This window comes from Neoarius graeffei, chromosome 16 (genome assembly GCF_027579695.1).
Source record: "Neoarius graeffei isolate fNeoGra1 chromosome 16, fNeoGra1.pri, whole genome shotgun sequence".
NCBI classification, from domain to species: domain Eukaryota; kingdom Metazoa; phylum Chordata; class Actinopteri; order Siluriformes; family Ariidae; genus Neoarius; species Neoarius graeffei.
The window spans coordinates 36,524,445-36,544,536 of NC_083584.1; the positions used below are offsets into that span (position 1 = coordinate 36,524,445).

The 20,092-nt window shown below is 41.9% G+C and overlaps 1 protein-coding gene across 5 annotated transcripts in view; it reads left to right on the forward strand.

The window, feature by feature from the left end:
- Window positions 1-20,092, forward strand: part of gatad2b (GATA zinc finger domain containing 2B) — a 64,820-nt gene that overhangs the window by 26,015 nt on the left and 18,713 nt on the right. The window lies entirely within an intron of this gene.

Here is a 20,092-nt window from a genome sequence, read left to right on the forward strand (position 1 = left end):
AGCTTGCAACATTTATTGCGCAAGGTGGCCCACTTTAGATCGTTCCTTCTGGACTAGACAGGGCCGGAGTGAGCTACGCCATCATTGACGGTCTCGTTTAACAAGTGTTGATCAATTATTCTATTGAAATTATGAACTTAGGAGAAACACAAATATGACAGCAGGTCAGTGTTAATTATAAAAATGTATCTTAACCTACTTTTAATGTTTTATGTAAATATTCAATTGCTAAGAAATGTCACAATAAGGCTGCTTTTTAGTAATAAATATTATTTATATGCTTGAATCCAAGGCAAGCTTCAAGGAGGACTTCGTAATTTCACATCAGACGTTACCTTGCTACGTCCTCAATACTAGAGAAAATGCGTCCCAAACTGTCTGGCATATTTTACTGTAAGTTTCCAGTAATTTCAGAATGTTTAGCGACCATAAGATCCCCCTCAGGAAGTGCTAGTGGAGCTCTCCTATGCCAGAATGATCTGTGAGCCAGTGGCCTTAACGCCCTTTTTTTTCCCCTCCCCCCTTTGGAGACTGTAGCCAATCACATCCATTATCTGTGAAATGACTGCACATTGGGCAAACTTTTCAGCTGTGACTTGGCTGCTTGCTATTTTCAGCAGTCTGCTTATATTTTATGGCAAATGCTTGTGTAGCCTTTGTCACTTTACTCAGCATGGTTGACTAATTTGCACCGGTGTTTCATTTTACACCATTATTCCATCCACCACTACTTCCATATAATGGCAGTTTTTTAATCACATATCCTTTTCAGAAAGAGTTCAAGCATGAAACCTGAACTTAAAGGAGATACGCAGAACCTTTATTTTTAAGTACATTTCTGAGTGGATAGCATCTCCATCCTTGATTCTTATCTCCTCTCATTATCTCTAGCCGCTTTATCCTGTTCTACAGGGTCGCAGGCAAGCTGGAGCCTATCCCAGCTGACTACGGGTGAAAGGCGGGGTACACCCTGGACAAGTCGCCAGGTCATCACAGGGCTGACACATAGACACAGACAACCACTCACACTCACATTCACACCTACGGTCAATTTAGAGTCACCAGTTAACCTAACCTGCATGTCTTTTGGACTGTGGGGGAAACCGGAGCACCCGGAGGAAACCCACGGGGAGAACATGCAAACTCCACACAGAAAGGCCCTCGCCGGCCATGGGGCTCGAACCCAGACCTTCTTGCTGTGAGGAGACCGCGCTAACCACTACACCACCATGCCGCCCCTTGATTCTTTTATGCTGCATAATTTTTTGAGAGTTAAAATTTACCATAAAGATGGCATTCGAGCTGCCCTGCTGAGCCAGCCAGCCCTGAGTGCTTGATGTCACAGCGGTAACCGGTGCTATAGACCAAAGCCAGACTCAGCAGGCGAGAGTAGTTGCAATGGCCTCTTCGTTCGGATTTATTGGAGATTCTTCAGATTAGGGCTGTGCGATATGGGGAAAAAATGAATATCCCGATACATTTTCTCCATTTCACGATATACGATATATATCTCGATATATTTAAATCTCCTCTAAAGGACCCCATGAAATCTAACTTTTACTCTTTTTACTGTTTTCACTACAATCCCTGCAGATTAAATAACATTCTTGGTTAACTTTACAGGTGGTTTTCAACAACACATTTTAAATTTTCATGTTAGTGATTAATCACAATTGAATCGAAATAAGACTATTTTTATTCAACAAAGATGTGGCACAAACTGCAAAAACAATCTTGAAAATTGCAACAAAGGGGCAATACAGTACAGAGCTGCTCAGAGCTCAAATCAGTAAAGTGCAAGCTCAACACTGAGACATTTAGCCTAAATAAGAAAAGTGCTCATTCATTAAATTATTTAAAAAAATAGATCTCCAAGCTATTAACCTGACTACTGAGAACCACTGGAACATTCACAATAGAGAGAGAGAGATTGAGGGAGAGAAGAGAGAGATCTGCAAAACATAATTTTTCTCTTTGCACACTTTTGAACTGAATGTTTTCTGGCTCTGCCTCTCAGATGTGTATAATTCCGGCTGCTGCCTTTCGTGATGACAGGTGGGTTTTTTTTGCACACTTTACAAACTGGCATTTGCTGTTCCATGTCCTCCTCGCGATATCCAAAAAAATGCCAGATGACTGACCCCTTACTAGTTCTTTTAGGAACCAATTCGTCCACTTCCATTTTTAATTTGTCGCTGAAATTGACAGAGCTTACACGGTAGCCTATGCAGCACCAGCAATTGCACGAACTGAGTCAGCGCTGTAAACCGGAACCAGGAAATCTTCCCGCCGCAGTGTTGCCAGATACTGCCGATGTTTTCCAGCCCAAAATATGTTCAAAACCCGCCAAAACGCACTTAAAACCGCCCAATCTGGCAACACAACCGAAACTAGAAAATCTTCCCGGAAGTTCCTTTCAGCACCGAGATGTCGCCCAGGATTGGTTGGCGAGTGCGTGACGTTATTGTTTTCTTTACCCTTAGGCAGCCTCTCACGTTACTGCCTGAGGGACAGGGAGAAAACCACTGGGAAAGGTTTTAAACAAACACGAAACGAACGCAAGTCGGAAGATGATCATAAAATACTCGATAGTTACGATATAATAATTTTATGTATCGCACACAGAATTTTTGGCGATTATATCGAGTATATTCGATATATCGCACAGCCCTACTTCAGATTCCTCAGATAGTAATACATCTGACTGTGATAGTCCTGAAATTGTAGTATGTGTACATGCTACTGCTATACACGTAGAACCGTATCAGTTCGGACCATCAGAAAGCGAATCCGATAGTAACACGTTGGCCACGGAGGCCCCCACCTTATGAAATAAATCCAGAGAACAAAGCCGTCTAGAGAATTGGATGGAATTGAACTGACAGTCTCATGTGACTCTCATTAAAACAGGATAGGTGTGTTAACTTGTGCAACATACAGTGGTGGGCAAAAGTTTACATACCCCAACAGAATGTTTTGTTTCTTGCCTATTTCTAAGAGAAATTGAATGATAATACACAAAAACCTTGATTTCACTTGTGGTTAATGGTTGGATATTTATTGCATTCACTACTGTGTTTACTCTTTGAAAACCATGAAAACAACAAAAACCACCTAAATGACCCTGATCAAAAGTTTACATACCCCTGTGAATTGGCCTGAAAACCTGTACACAATTTGACATAAACAGGACTGAATGGCAATTAAAGGCAACTACCTTCACCTGTGATCTGTTTTCTTCTAATTAGTGGGTGAAAATAAAAGTCAGTAAATTGCTGGACTTTTGAGAGAACCTTTTATCCCTCATCCAGTGCTCACACATGCAAACTCACCTTTCGGCGAAATTCGCCGTTTTGGTCCCAAAATAGGTCACTTGTGTGAATCGTGTAGATCCGAAGAGTTTTTTTTGGGGGGAGGCAGGCTACAACGCTATTGTTGCAAAACATTTCACTTACAAGGTTACAGCCAATCAAGATAAACAGTTACTAACACGCTTCTTTTCCATTGGAGTTCTGATCAGCTGGTGCACAACCCACTGCTGGTTGCCAGTCCTCGCTTACGAATATTCCACAGATTCAGACCGCAAAGTCACCTTTTTATAGAGAGATCTGGCAACCTCATCTCGTGACTGAATCTGAATACCAATGGAACAGTTTCCAGCGCGCTCGGGGGTGAATAACCATGGGCGGATCTACCGGGGTGGCATATGCCACTCTAAAAGAAAGCCTTGCCACCCCTGCTGCTACCCCAGTTGGCAGCGACGAATTCAAAGAAAAATTACGGCCAATTTGACATTTACGTGCGCGAATTTCCAATGTCCGACTGTGGTGAATGCAGCACGAGATAACGCCAGAGATTGGTTGTTTTGGAAAATTGAGAGGCGCGAAGTGAGGGAGCCAGGAGTCGCGAGGAAAGGAGACGCGGGAGGAAAGGGGTAAAAGCTGATTAACTATCTATCAAAAAATGAAATTATAATGAATGAACAGTGCTAGCATAGTTGCGATGCTGATTTTGAGAGGATAAAAATCAGGTTGGAGAAGGTTATTTAGCTAACTATACATGTAAGGCAAAAAAAAAGTGTTTCCCCGGTAACCCGACCGATCGAGAATTTCCGCGTCGAAATTGCCGACCGTAAAGTTTTTATTACAAATTTCCCTCGATATTTTAGTGTAAGTGGCGTTAGTTTGTCATAATTTTTTGTTTCAACGCATTCAAGTTGTGAAAGAAACGATAAAAAGTAAAACGTTTTGCCACTTCTATCAGCCCTCCTGGCTGTAATGCAAATTGCTTCCTCTTCAGTATACAAGTGCACTTCCATGGCAGGGAAAAACACTACATTTTGCCGCCTATGTAGTCCCCTATTTATACAAATAGGAGTCATTCAGGATTCAGCCATGTTTTTGCTCCGTGTTTTTGCTCGACCCAAGTTCTACAGTAGGCTAGGTGAGGCCGTCTGCTTTTAATGGAAGTAGCCTAGCCTAGGACGTTAAACCATATTTTCACGTTATTTCTTGATAAGGTGTTTTCACATTATCACATGAAAATATCATGAAATAACGTGATAATTTCGTATCATGAAATTACGTGATATGTTATTACATGATAAATATATTGTAAAAACGTGATAACTCTGTTAACAATATCTTTTCACGTAATTACTTGAGTCTAAGCCAATTTTTTTTTTTTTTTGAGTGTGGCAGCAATACGCTTCCGCAGATCATAACTCGAACTCTTGCGATATTTTTTTTTTTATTCGTTTAAAGATTTAAAACACTTATTTTATTATGATGTGTGGTATAAAGGATTATGTGCCAAAATGCTATTTTGTAAGATGTTTACTTGTGTTAATTTTTTCAAACAAAATAAAACAAATTAAGAAAAAAAATTTCCTACCTACCGACCTTATTTTAGTATTTCATGTTACCTGAAACACAATTTTTTTTTTTTTTTTTTGGCCTAATGTTAGCTAGGTCTGACATTAGTTTTGTGTAAAGTCGGCCACAAAAGTTAATATTGATTCACCGTCTGTCAAGGAAAACATTGCTATTGGCTGAAGCTTATGATTCAAATATTGAGGATCTTAAACATGAGTTACATCAGACGAGGAGAGTACTAGACAGAAAAAAGGGGGAACAGGAGAGTCCTACCACTCTCATGGAGTTCACTGTTTTTGGACCCATACCAAGATGATGATGTTTTTTTTTGAGTTGTTCAGGTTGTGTAAAATAGCGGTTGTCTTGCCTGTGAGCAGTGCATCCTGTGAACGAAGTTTTTCATCTCTCAGGCTCATAAAGACTTATTTGCGGTTGACTATGACAGAAAAGAGACTATCAAGTTTGGCTGTACTCAGCATTGAATCAAAGCGCACAAAAGCATTAGATCTTGATAAATTTGTGAAGCGTTTTGCTGAGCAACATGGAAATCGCCGCATTCAGCTGTTGTAGGCATGACAAGTTCATGTTATGCTCACTGGTGAGCCTTTACAAAGCGTGAGGAAAAAAAAACTATAAAATGTGACACTGGTGTAAATGGTTTAAATCATGCTGAACTTGAAGCAGTGTTGTTATTGTTGTTTTTTAGTGTCTGTTCTTTTGCATATACAGTATAAAACTGTCCAGAAACGGTATAGACCTCATCTGAGAATGTGTGTTCTTCGTGAACAATAAAGGCATGAGATTAAGTTTATCTGTATGAGTTTGTAAATGGCAGCCCGTGCCCTTTTGTAGTGTATACGTACTATTTGTCGTCAAACTGTGATTAAATTCAGTATATATACATGTCTGTAATACGTTGCCACCCCTCAAAAATTCCTGCCCCCCTCTTGCCACCCCATAAATATTTTTCTAGATCCGCCCCTGATTTCACATAGGTGATGTCTTTAAGAAAATTGACAGACAGGGATTGGCCAGGTGTGTCCTCTGGGGTAGGTCTGTTAGATAGCACAGGCAGTAATATATACCTTTTTGTAAATAGCCCACTGTGTTGTACACAGGGGTGAAAATTAACTTCACAAAATATCAAACTTTACCGGCCACTGACAAATAAATGGTACAATTTACCGGCCACTCAACAGTAACTTATTAAGACATGTTTATGGAAAGTTATTTTGTACTGTATTAAATTCAAGATGTCACTGGTTGCAATTTTTTTTGTAACGTAGACTACGAAATGTACTTTTGCGCACGTGCCATGTCCCCGTGCATCCTTCTCACCTTTTTCACCCCTGACCAGTTTGCATGCCTGAGTGCTGCGCGTCATCTTTGAGATTGAGCCATGGGAAAATTGTCAAAGGACCTGCGTGAAAAGGTAGTTGAACTTTTATAAATCAGGGAAGGGATATAAGAAAATATCAAAGCAATTAAAAATGTCAGTCAGTACTGTTCAAACAATAATCAAGAAGTGGAAAGTCAGGGGCTCTGTAGACACCAAAGCCCGTTCAGGTAGACCAAGAAAAATTTCACCCGCCACTGCTAAAAGAATTGTGCGTGATGTATAGAAGAAGCCCCAAATAACATCTGGTGAACTTCGAGATTCTCTGAAACAAGTTGATGTGGATGTTTCAAAGAGTACAATTAGGAGACTCTTGAGAAGAAATGGGCTGCATGGGAGAGTTGCCAGAAGAAAGCCCCTTCTACACAAATGCCACAAAGAAGCCCGTCTACGATATGCCAGACTGCACAGAGACACACCCCAAACCTTCTGGCAAAAAGTTGTGTGGAGTGATGAGACCAAAATTGAACTTTTTGGGCACAACACTAAACGCTACATCTGGCGAGGAATCAACAAGGCCTATGATGAAAAGTACACCATTCCCACAGTGCAACATGGTGGTGAATCTCTCATGTTTTGGGGATGTGTGAACTACAAAGGCACTGGAAATTTGGTAAGAGTTGATGGCAGGATGAATGCAGTCACTTATCAAAAAATACTGGAGGAAAATCTACACGCCTCAGCCCGGAAGCTGCGCATAGGACGAACTTGGACATTCCAGCACGACAATGATCCAAAACACAAGGCCAAATCAACTTGTCAGTGGCTACAACAGCATAAAGTGAAGGTCTTAGAGTGGCCATCTCAGTCTCCTGACCTCAACATTATTGAGCCACTCTGGGGAGACCTCAAACGTGCAGTCCATGCAAGACAGCCCCAGACTTTACAGGAACTGGAGGCTTTTTACCAAGAAGAATGGGCAGCTTTACCATCTGAAAAGATAAAGAGATTCATTGACAACTATCACAAAAGATTTCAAGCTGTTATTGATGTTAAAGGGGGAAATACACAGTATTAAGAATTGGGGTATGTAAACTTTTGATCAGGGTCATTTGTGTAGTTTTTTTGTTGTCATAATGGTTTAAAAAGAGTTAACATTTTCTTGACATTTTCTTGACAATAAATGGCTTCAGCCAACCATTAACCACAAGTGAAATAAAGGTTTTTGTGTATTATCATTCAATTTCTCTTAGAAATAGCCAAGAAACAAAACATTCTGTTGGGGTATGTAAACTTTTGCCCACCACTGTACATGTGCGTGCGTGCGTGCGTGCATGCATGCATGCACTTTCACTGATGAAACGTAAAAGGCTAATTAAATAATCAGATGAACTGAGAATCACATTCTGAAGCACATTAAATAATCTTATTTAACTTAAACACACAATACAAGTTACATGTATTAATCTAAATACAGATAAACAGTGAGTGGTGGTGTGATGTAACCAAATGAGAGTTGCATCTTAGCCGTCTGTGTTCTCGCTTCTTGAAGGCCGATCTTGTGGCCAATTTTGTTTTGAAACAATCTGACTTTCAGTTCTTTGTTCAGTTCTCTGTTCATTCACTTATTTCACGTAAAGGCGAGACATTGCTGCTGAGGCAGGCATATCCAGCAGAGAAATCAGATGACTGGTCCACTCATTCTCCATTTTCTCCATATGGAGTACTCCACCATTACTGCTTGGCTCATGCTCCAGGAGAACTGGTGCAACTGAACTTGCTTTCCTTTTCTTGCAGTTTTCTTTTCCTTTAATTGTTGGTACTGCACCCTCTTTCAATACGGGCTTATAGCCAACGCTCCTCAACAGATCAGAGGTTTCGTATGAGTCTTCAGTAAAATGTGCAGAGCAGAGGAGAGACCACTTCATAGGCACCCAATCCGTGAATTTCTCACAACACGTGTCTAAATCTTTGCAGTTTGAATATTCTTGGGCCATGAATGCAACATAAATCCACCTTCTGTCATGTTGCTACACCTGCCAGCAACACATCTACATGGCATGGTGGTGATACATTAGCTCAAAATGGAGAATCAGAGTTGCAGTCAGCTCTGTGTTTTAGTATAGCGGAAATGGTGAGACCAATAGCCTTATTGTGGTGACGTCATAGATGTCAAGGTCATTCACTCAGACCGCTACTTGTACGAATCACTTTAATTGTAAAAATTACTATTAGATTTATTGTTAACGCTTAAAACTATTCCTGTGGCATTATTGAGGTCTCAAGGCATTTATAAACAAAAAGTGAGGCCATGGTTCTGCGTATCTCCTTTAAGCATTTAGTTTGAGTTGAGACGTGGTAGATGCTATCGAATGTATCCTTATTTACAGTAGGTGTGGGTGTTTAATCTTAACCTAAGATCAAGATCTTTAGGTTTTGGTACGGTTTGCATGCGTGTACTCTCTGGAAAAAGATGATCAAAAAGAGTTCACATGATTTCCGTCTTCATGAGTTGGTATCATTGCGTTCAATGATTGCGGTGATCTCCATTGTTGAGCATACATTTCTGTTCCCCTTCCATTTTTCCTGTGTACCAAACAAGCTTTTCCTCAGGATTATTTAAAAATCGGTCGTGTTTGTGTGGTAGACTGTTGAAAAGGAAACCGTTATTTTCTGCTCTAATTCTGAACTTTCCCACCGAACTTCCCACCAGCCTGTACACCTCGTCGAGAGAGTAGCAGTTTAAAGCTTGAACAGAGAGGCCAGCTGTCATCTTTCTTTCCTAGTGTTGGTAGTGGTTACCCTGTGTGACCCTGGACCAATCCTGCTCTTTGCAGCTTCAAACTGGGTTACTGCGCCAAAGGCTTCTGTTTGCAATAAATCAAGATCCTTACATTTAAGGGCATGGAAAGTGTTGTATTGTGCGACTGTGCCTGATCGTGGGGGATTTGAGAGCTTCGAACAGCGCGTTTTTGTTGCATTTTTTGGTGAGCATCACTGTGCTTAAAAACTTATTAGCTTGCTTACTTGCATTATTCTAAGCACACACCTCAGTGATGATGCAGAAGCCATTTTGAGATCTGTGAAGCTCGGCATCAGATGGAGCAAATGGGGAAGGCTTAATCTAGCCAACTGAGCGGGTGGCTGATCAGACGGGCTGGATCAGCGCAGGCACGTTTGGGATCCAAGCCAACACGGCTGGGGTGACAACCCCTGCACGCTCGTGATAAGCAATGTGCCCTGGGACGAATTGCAATGAACGCTGTAAAATTAAGAAGATGCTGTGGTGCTCTCGTGTGAAGGAATCGAGATTATTTTGTTTTTGAATAACGCCATGCTCTGTCTGTATGCGCTCCTGCTGCCCTGCGTGAGGGATGTGATGCCATTAGCACGCGGGTTTGCGAGGTGGGGTGAGGAGTTGCATCAGCCAAATGAATTGTCATGATGCAGATCATGCGTGAAATGAGCTGTGGATTCCACCATGCACTCACAAATGGCCTTATTATTATTACACCCCATCGGCTGGCGTTTGGCCTGCTTTTACTAACCTCTCCAAATCTGTTATGTCTTCGTGTCAGACTGTGTGTGTGTGTGTGTGCGTGTGTGAGAGAGAAGGATCTAGGTTTATGGGGTCTTCAGGGTGTGATGGTGTTAGAGAGGGCAGAGGGAAGAGGATATTTGTTCATGCAGCGATCTGATCGACAAGCAGCCGTGGCGTGCGCATAAAGAGAGCGCAATACTGGAGGGGGATGGGCAGACGGGGGAATTAAGTTTTGGCATTATGACAGGGTAGTATGTTAGGAGAGCTCAATGTGCTGCTTTCTTTTCTTTTGTCTTTTTTTTTTTCTTCCCCCATCCATGGCACTCAGTTTATTACTCTTTATTCTCACTCTATATATATATATATATATATATATATATATATATATATATATATATATATATATATATATATATATATAAATAAATAAAAACTCGGTACATCATAAATGCACAGACTATATGGGGGGGGGGAGTTCAGTCGACTCAGCAGTACCTTAAAGGGGGCCCCTAGAAAGCAATCGTGTGTGTTTATTTTTACAACACAGTGAGGAAAGAAATAAGGGGGGGAAAGGAACACTTTTTTTTTTTTTTGAGGAATGGGGAGGAGAGGTGCAGAACGAGGGAGGGGCCACTTTTGGCTTTGTGGCTTATGGCACGGCTCAAGTGGAATGGTAAGGGTGTGGGAGGGCTTAAGGGTACAAAAGACAGCCTTATATCGGCACGGTCTCTGAAGACCTCCGTGGCTTCAAACCATGAGGTCGGCAACATCTTCACTCCGCACTAACAGTTAAACAAATCCACTGTTTGGTGTCCGTAGCCGTGTGACTTGTGTCTCAAAGGGCAGAAAATGAGGTGCCTGATTGATTGATTGGCTGAGAGAACAGAAATACTGACTGCACTACTACTGCTACTACGAGTTACCGACAGCACAGCACGGAACCCCTCACTCTTACACACACACACACACACCCCGATCCGTGTAGTTAGTTGATCGTTTCTGTAGTTGCAGTAGTATCACAACTTCAGCCTCTTTCTTCTGTAATCAGGACTGTATCTTGACTCCTCAGTCGCCTTCTTTCCTGCTCAGTCTCTTTCTTTTCATCTCCCCTAGCTGCTGTTGCGTTTGTTGGCCGAGGGCCCAACACTGCGAGTGTGTGCTGGATTGCGCGTGTGCAGGTTCGTGTGGGGGGTGCTGGGAGATACACAGGAGGAGGAAGGGAGGAGAAAGAGTCTGGTTTTTGTAGCAGCTGACTGAACTGAAACAGTCATTATATTATGTAAAGGAGGGGGGCCGGAGTGTGCGTGAAGGGTTTTCATGCTGACGTGCAGCACGATGCCTTTTTCATTGGCTGGCTGCTGCTATTGTTGGTTGCGTGTATATTTTTTTATTCCCCCCCCCCCCTCTCTCTCTCTCTCTCTCTCTCTCTCTCTCTCTCTCTGTGTCTTGCGAGGTGGGTGGTATTGAGTGATGGCATGGCATTACATATCCAATCTATTTTTTTCACCCCCTCAACAATTAAGTCAGTATTTGTAGAACAGCAGAATATTTTGCGAAAAGCAGGAGTGTTGCTTTATGTTGAGCTGATTTTTTTTGTTTTGTTTTTTCTCCCCCCCCCCCCCCCCCCCCCCCCCCCCCCAAGAGGAGTTCTTGGATAGCGAGCATGGTTCCCTTTGTGCATTAGTGTTAATGAACCTAATGTAGATCTTGCAGATATTCGGCTGCAGCAGCGTGACAGACAAGAAACTAAGCACGATCAGAGTGCAGATATGTGGGGCTGTGAGTGATAAAATGATAGAACGAGCAATAATGAGATAATCGAGCTATGATTAAGTGATCAAGGGGCCAATTACAGCTGTGTTTAATTTATAATTGGGGATGGCTGTACAATGTGGCATTTTAAGACCAGCGAGACGTGGCTCCCCGGAGCTTAATTGCTTTCAGGGTGCAGTATGGCAGCGAGGGGCTCTCATTAACACGGCAACTGATTGGCTCGCTCGCAGCAGTACAAGCATCCGGGGGGGTTGTGACGTCGCTTTTGGTGGTGGTGGTGGGGGGGGGTTGATTGGTTTACCTCCTGCGTTATCTGATTACACAATGTTAAACCTTCATGACAGTTTGTGTACGTGGTCTGTGGTAGGCATAGCTGGTAGTTTTGGAAATGTCACAGATCTCATGCATGTGAAAACTCCACCCACTCACTTTTTTGTTAACGCGAGGTCACAGCGGCTGCACGAGTCTGTTAGACTTGCTCATTAGTCAAGTCTTACAGGGGGAAGGAAGAATACCGCTCATGCACTTTATAGAACTAATATTAGATACCCTGAAATGCCCCCCCCTCCCACGCCCATCCCTTAAAAAAGCATTTTGGTTTGTGCGTGATTACTGTTCTCCCCTGAGGACTTGCAGTAGTGTTGGTGCAGTGCAGCCTCACATATACACAATCATTTGTCATAGATTAGATAGAATCTCTCTCTCTCTCTCTCTCTCTCTCTCTCTCTCTCTCTCTCTCTCTCTTCCCCGGTAGTGAATTTAATGTAATGATTGCATCAAGGCGCATCACTGTAGTCTGACATGCAGCAGAGTGATGATAATCACACAGCCACAGCATTGCAACTATTGCACTATAAACTCCCTTTCTTGCAAGTCAGATTCCACAGTGAAGTCTGAACAGCACACTCTCGGACAAAAAAAAAAAAAACTACTAACCTTTCAAGGTACAAACTAGGGGTGTTACAGTTTGAAAGTTTTATGGTATGTGGAGTCTCGATGGAGGGAGTTTCAAAATGTGGCCGAAGTCGCAGCCAGGTTTAAAAGGGATGAGAACCACCTAGTAAGGAACTTGATCAGATAAACTCTGAACGGGTAGCTGGTAATAGACTGAAATGCATTTGAAGCTGTATTCTGGAAAAGTAAGTAAGATCATGCGCTGTGGAACTGACATCATAACAACCTGAGTAGAAACATAACCGAGGTGAGATTACTCAAGGGTATGTCTTTTTGTTCCTTTTGTATTTCTTGCAATTGGGGAAGTTAAGTACCTTTTTAAAACTCCATTGAAGATATGTAATTGGAACTGACGGACCGCTGTTGTAAATTTTAAGGGTGCGCTTTGTTTGTGCTTTTTGAGAAGCGAAAATGTGGCTCCAAAGGACCTCGTTCTGTGCACATATCTTAAAAGTGAGGGATGAGTGACGTTTCCAAATTTAGAGTGGGTTTTTTTTTTTTTTGGTCCACCATGAGAATGTTAGTCAGTATGCAGGATCTTGGGCACAGGCGGAAGCTTTTGTGGGTCCTTTTTTTTTTTTTGCCTCTCTCTCTCTTTCTCCCCTTCCTTTTTTTTCGTCTTATATGACCACGTGTGCATTTGTGTAGTGTTTTACTCTTTCATACTCATTCACTGTATTTATAATGTACTGATGGATTTGGCTAAATTTAGAGCTCTAGCCTTGTGTGTGTGCATGTATTTGTGTACCGCCAGGTCTGATGTTAATGGCCTAGCTGCTAGGACCAGAATACAAATACAACAGACAGGTAGAGGTTCCTCCACCACCAACAATAGCCCACATAGTGACTGTTTAGTCTTCACTGTTCAACACACTCTCCGTGTGAGAGGGAGAGAGAGAGAAAATAGGGAGGAGGGAGAGTTCCTGTCTTCCCTCTGGCCACGTAGGGCTCGCCCATGTGTGTCTAACTCTTGGAGACAAGCATACACACACATGATCATTTAGATCGCTTGTACATGACACATGGCCAAACCTGAACAGACTCCTGTGTACATACACAGATTCACAGACACTTGATTATTTATGATCCTCCTTTCATGTGCTTCACAGGAACACACGCACAGTGGTTCAATTAGGCCCAGGCCTTTGAGCATCTCCTCCCCGTGGATGGTGTGGTGTGGTTTTGTCCAATTTTAGGCTAATGAGTGCCTGATAGAATGCAGCACTGGAGACCGGTGCAGTTTCATCCTGCTTCTGTTTTCCATTTCATGACCACACATTCTTGATTAGCTGAGCTGAGGATCTCACATGAGAAGTAGCCTGATGAGTAGTGAACGTTCCTCCTGTGTATAGTACTGTCTGGTAGTTTGTCACTTTTTGTGTGGCAAACATCAGCTTTCACTGAAAAGAACCATGGATGAGTAGATGGGTTTTTTTTTTTTTTTTTAAATCCTGTATTCAGCAAACAGCCTTATTTCTTTGAGCAAATGAGATTTGGAAGGTTAATGTTTGAGGTTTATTTGTGTCAGCAAAAATTACACCATTTGGTTTTGTTTATTTGTTTTGGGTTGGTTTCACAACGCTCATAATTTAGCAAAAGACAAAAAAGGAATGTGTAGGAGGAGACGGGACTAAAAACTCCTTTTCATTGATCGGAATTACAGCTGTGAAAAGGGTAAAGAAATTTGGCATTTGAGTGTAGAAATAAACCAAGGCACAGCCAGCACATAATGAATGAAAACAATGTTTGCTCTCCCCCTCCCTAGATCCTCATTTATGATACTGTGGCCAAATTTGTCATATATATTTGTTAAATTCTTGAATTTATTTGTTTTAATAAGTACACTTTAATAATTAAAGAAATATAATTATTATATACATACAGGACACTTTTTCGATGGAATAAAAACGTGTATTCTATTCCCTTCTAGCGGGTTTCATTCATTTGGTTTGATAGCATGCAATATTTGTTAGCATATTGTTTATCCTACATGTATTGCATCACTCTACCCAATGGAGAATGAGCGTTGAATACGGTTTACAATATTGCATTGTTGTCAAGACAACATGATGTCACATGTCAGAGACTTGTAAAACTTCCGCTCTAATTGACTGTGACAGTTTGTAAACAAACATGGCCGCCAGGTTTGCTTCGTTAAATACAGAAGATTTTGAGAGAATTTTGAAAGAGAAAGACGCGTTGAACACCTGAAAGGAATGTGTATGTATTATATTACTTACTTACGGTTCCTGTCAATACTAACGATGGGGGACTCTTCTGTGTCGTTGGGTGCACCGCTCCTCGGCTCGCCATTGAATTCTCTGCTCGCACAGAAGTTTGCTATTGGCTATGTGGTGCCTTATGCCACTCATTCTCCAGGTCAAAGATCTTGATGATGTCCTCCATAATACAGTCCTTCCACCTTTTCTTTGGTCAGCCACACGGTCTATTTTCATGAGCTAACTCACTGAAGAGGAGCTGCTTCGGTAGTCTGGCATCCTACAAACGTGGCCAAGCCACCTTAAGCGATTGCTGTGGCCCATGGTCTCTATAGTTGTGGAGGTAGCCCTTCTCAGCACTTTGACGTTGGTCACCTTGTGCCACCACTTGATCTTAAGGATTTGTCGTAGTGATCTTTTGATGGAACATTTTTAGCAGGTGCACATGATGTGCAAGTGTGCACCACGTTTCACTACCATAGAGTAAGCATGGTAGAAACAGAGCTTTGTATACTGTGATTTTTGTGGCAAGCGGAAGGCCTTTATGGTTCCAACATCTGGTGGTTAGTGAGTGAAAAGCAGCTGCTCACCTTGCGAGTCGTCGTCTTTTTATTTTGGCGTTAAAGAGGCATCTTCAGAAAGTTCTCCAAGGTATGTGAAGCTGTGTGCCCGGGTAAGTTTGTGATTTATCTATGGTGATAATGGGGGGTCATCACATTGGCAGTGCATCACTTCCATTTTTGATCTACTGATGGTGAGTCCCCAGTCATTGCAGGCAGCATTGAGGACCTCTGCAACACTTTGCTGTTTTGGCACAGAAGGCAGCGTCATCAGCATATAGGAAGTCTGGTGGTCTTGGCTGATTTGGTCTTCAGGTGCCTAAGGTTGAACAGCTCACCATCAAGCTTGTACAACCCTGATTCCAAAAAAGTTGGGACAAAGTACAAATTGTAAATAAAAACGGAATGCAATAATTTACAAATCTCAAAAACTGATATTGTATTCACAATAGAACATAGACAACATATCAAATGTCGAAAGTGAGACATTTTGAAATTTCATGCCAAATATTGGCTCATTTGAAATTTCATGACAGCAACACGTATCTCAAAAAAGTTGGGACAGGGGCAATAAGAGGCTGGAAAAGTTAAAGGTACAAAAAAGGAACAGCTGGAGGACCAAATTGCAACTCATTAGGTCAATTGGCAATAGGTCATTAACATGACTGGGTATAAAAAGAGCATCTTGGAGTGGCAGCGGCTCTCAGAAGTAAAGATGGGAAGAGGATCACCAATCCCCCTAATTCTGCGCCGACAAATAGTGGAGCAATATCAGAAAGGAGTTCGACAGTGTAAAATTGCAAAGGGTTTGAACATAGCAGCAGCAGCATCTACAGTGTATAATATCAAAAGATTCAGAGAATCTGGAAGAATCTCTGTGCGTAAGGTGGGGTGGGCGATATGGGCAAAAAATAATATCTCGATATTTTTTAGGATTTTAACGGTAATGATATTTTGACGATATTTAAAAAAAACACTTGCTTAAAGATTACAATAATTATAATGACAAAGAATCATTGCAGTGACACACAAGTATTTAAGGAAAAGCCATATTTATTTTCTTAAACAACTTTAAATTAATAAAAATGAATAATTCAATTGACAGTTCGTAACGGCAGCAAACATTCTAATCAACCGTCTCTGACGGCAGTACGGGTCTGCAAATATCCCACCTGTTCTGCTGCCAACAACCAATCATATGTCGATCTGAACCAACAGCTTTCCAATCATCTTGCAGCTTCGTGCTCTGCTGTCCCTCTCCTGCCATTATAGAAGTACTGCGCCTGCGCAGTGTCAAAATAATCCACGAGAAAAGTGGATTTTAAAGCTTTTTCTGAGTCATGAGAACCAACCTAACACTCAAGTATAATCAACTTTTCATGGCGATTTCAATCATATGCTCTTCGCGACCGTTAGTTTTCACAGAGTCCAGTATTGATATCTCCCCATTCATGTTCAGAGGGTCTGGTCTCACTAATCCGAAAAAGATGCCTGAAAGTGGCCGGCGAGTGACAGCACTTGGCCTGATAGGAGTCCGTCACAGCTTCTTCTTTTGTTTTTTTTGTTTTTGTTTTTTTTCCCCCTCAAAAAAAAAAACGTAAACTACAAGTCAAAGTTTTTCAGTATAACAATAATAAAGAAAAATGTGCTCAATTTAAAATGTATTGAAACTATTCGAAATCGGCTGATCGGTTCATTCATTATTATCCGTGAGTACAGAAACACTAGTAATAATTTCTGGATCATTGCTATAAACGTGGACTAATATTTCTTGGGAACCAATGGGTTAATGACATGGAATGAACCAACCGACCAATCGCATTTTTTCTTCAGATGGTATCTGGGTAAATGAGCAGCTGTCTCAGCCAATCACATTTTATTGCTGGACGGGATCATATCACGACATCTTCCGGTAGATACCCGAAATCAGCTTTGTGCGTTGTGAGGCCAGCGGAGCAAAAAAAAAAAAAATTTTAATATGCTGAGCAATGTTCGATACATTTTGGAAAGTTGTTTTGGTTGCTTTATAGGTTTCTTAGAATATTTAACTCGTCACGTCTGTGCTGCTCTCCTGGGTTGCTAGAAACAGTTGTGTTGCCCTGGCTTGGCGTATAAAATGTGTGCCCCCCCCCAAAGCAATTCAAGGCCCGTCCGTCAGTCCGTGTGTGGCGCCGGGTCTGCTCCGCTCTGTATTGATTTTTGGCGGCTTAATTAAAAAAACTCGATAATGCAAAATTACACATCGTCAAAACAACATTCACAATGACATCGCAGACGATACATATCGCCCACCCCTAGTGTAAGGGTCAAGGCCGGAAAACCATACTGGGTGCCCGTGATCTTCGGGCCCTTAGACGGCACTGCATCACATACAGGCATGCTTCTGTATTGGAAATCACAAAATGGGCTCAGGAATATTTCCAGAGAACATCATCTGTGAACACAATTCACCGTGCCATCCGCCGTTGCCAGCTAAAACTCTATAGTTCAAAGAAGAAGCTGTATCTAAACATGATCCAGAAGCGCAGATGTCTTCTCTGAGCCAAGGCTCATTTAAAATGGACTGTGGCAAAGTGGAAAACTGTTCTGTGGTCAGACGAATCAAAATTTGAAGTTCTTTATGGAAATCAGGGACGCCGTGTCATTCGGACTAAAGAGGAGAAGGACGACCCAAGTTGTTATCAGTGCTCAGTTCAGAAGCCTGCATCTCTGATGGTATGGGGTTGCATTAGTGCGTGTGGCATGGGCAGCTTACACATCTGGAAAGACAACATCAGTGCTGAAAGGTATATCCAGGTTCTAGAGCAACATATGTTCCCATCCAGACGACGCCTCTTTCAGGGAAGACCTTGCATTTTCCAACATGACAACGCCAAACCACATACTGCATCAATTACAGCATCATGGCTGCGTAGAAGAAGGGTCCGGGTACTGAACTGGCCAGCCTGCAGTCCAGATCTTTCACCCATAGAAAACATAATCATCATAAAACAGAAGATACGACAAAAAAGACCTAAGACAGTTGAGCAACTAGAATCCTACATTAGACAAGAATGGGTTAACATTCCTATCCCTAAACTTGAGCAACTTGTCTCCTCAGTCCCCAGACGTTTACAGACCCTTGTAAAGAGAAAAGGGGATGTCTCAGTGGTAAACATGGCCTTGTCCCAACTTTTTTGAGATGTGGTGTTGTCATGAAATTTAAAAATCACCTAATTTTTCTCTTTAAATGATGCATTTTCTCAGTTTAAACATTTGATATGTCATCTGTGTTCTATTCTGAATAAAATATGGAATTTTGAAACTTCCACATTATTGCATTCCATTTTTATTTACAATTTGTACTTTGTCCCAACTTTTTTGGAATTGGGGTTGTACTTGATATCTATCCCAGCATTCTCCATGGATTTACGAGCATGGCGCGCAATGAAGGAGAAGCAAAGGATGAACAATGTAGGAGCCAGTATGCACCCTTGCCTTAGTCCTGACAAGACCTCGAAAGATGGCGTCATTTCACCATCCAGAAGTACTTGCAATACCATGCCATCATGGAAGTTGCTAATGATGTTTACTAGTTTTCTTGGTATCCCAACTTGCAGCAGCAGTTGCCAAACTAGGTCCCTGTCCACAGTGTCGAACACACTATTCAAATTATTATTAGTAGTAGTAATAATGGCTTTTTTCGTGGTATGTCATCTCATCTTATTATCTCTAGCCGCTTTATCCTTCTACAGGGTCGCAGGCAAGCTGGAGCCTATCCCAGCTGACTACGGGCGAAAGGCGGGGTACACCCTGGACAAGTCGCCAGGTCATCACAGGGCTGACACATAGACACAAACAACCATTCACACTCACACCTACGGTCAATTTAGAGTCACCAGTTAACCTAACCTGCATGTCTTTGGACTGTGGGGGAAACCGGAGCACCCGGAGGAAACCCACGCGGACACTGGGAGAACATGCAAACTCCGCACAGAAAGGCCCTCGTCAGCCATGGGGCTCGAACCCGGACCTTCTTGCTGTGTAGTGACAGCGCTAACCACTACACCACTGTGCCGCCGCCGCGCCCCCCCATGGTATATCAGATATATTCAATTCGGCTAGCATGATATTGAACTTGTCTTCGACTTGTTCAATATAAGATGAGACTTTGTCATTGTAGTTGTACACCGGAACTTAGTTTCGAAAGTCAGCTAGCAATATCATGCTAGCTGAATGGAATATATCTGATATACAGTGGTGCATGAAAGTTTGTGAACCCTTTAGAATTTTCTATTTTTCTGAATAAATATGACCTAAAACATCAGATTTTCACACAAGTCCTAAAAGTAAAGAACCCAGTTAAACAAATGAGACAAAAATATTATACTTGGTCATTTATTTATTGAGGAAAATGATCCAATATTACATATCTGTGAGTGGCAAAAGTATGTGAACCTGTAGGATTAGCAGTTAATTTGAAGGTGAAATTAGAGTCGGGTGTTTTCAATCAATGGGATGACGATCAGGTGTGAGTGAGCACCCTGTTTTATTTAAAGAACAGGGATCTATCAAAGTCTGATCTTCACAACACATGTTTGTGGAAGTGTATCATGGCATGAACAAAGGAGATTTCTGAGGACCTCAGAAAAAGCGTTGTTGATGCTCATCAGGCTGGAAAAGGTTACAAAACCATCTCTAAAGAGTTTGAACTCCACCAATCCACAGTCAGACAGATTGTCTACAAATGGAGGAAATTCAAGACCATTGTTGCCCTCCCCAGGAGTGGTTGACCAACAAAGACCACTCCAAGAGCAAGGCGTGTAATAGTCGGCGAGGTCACAAAGGACCCCAGG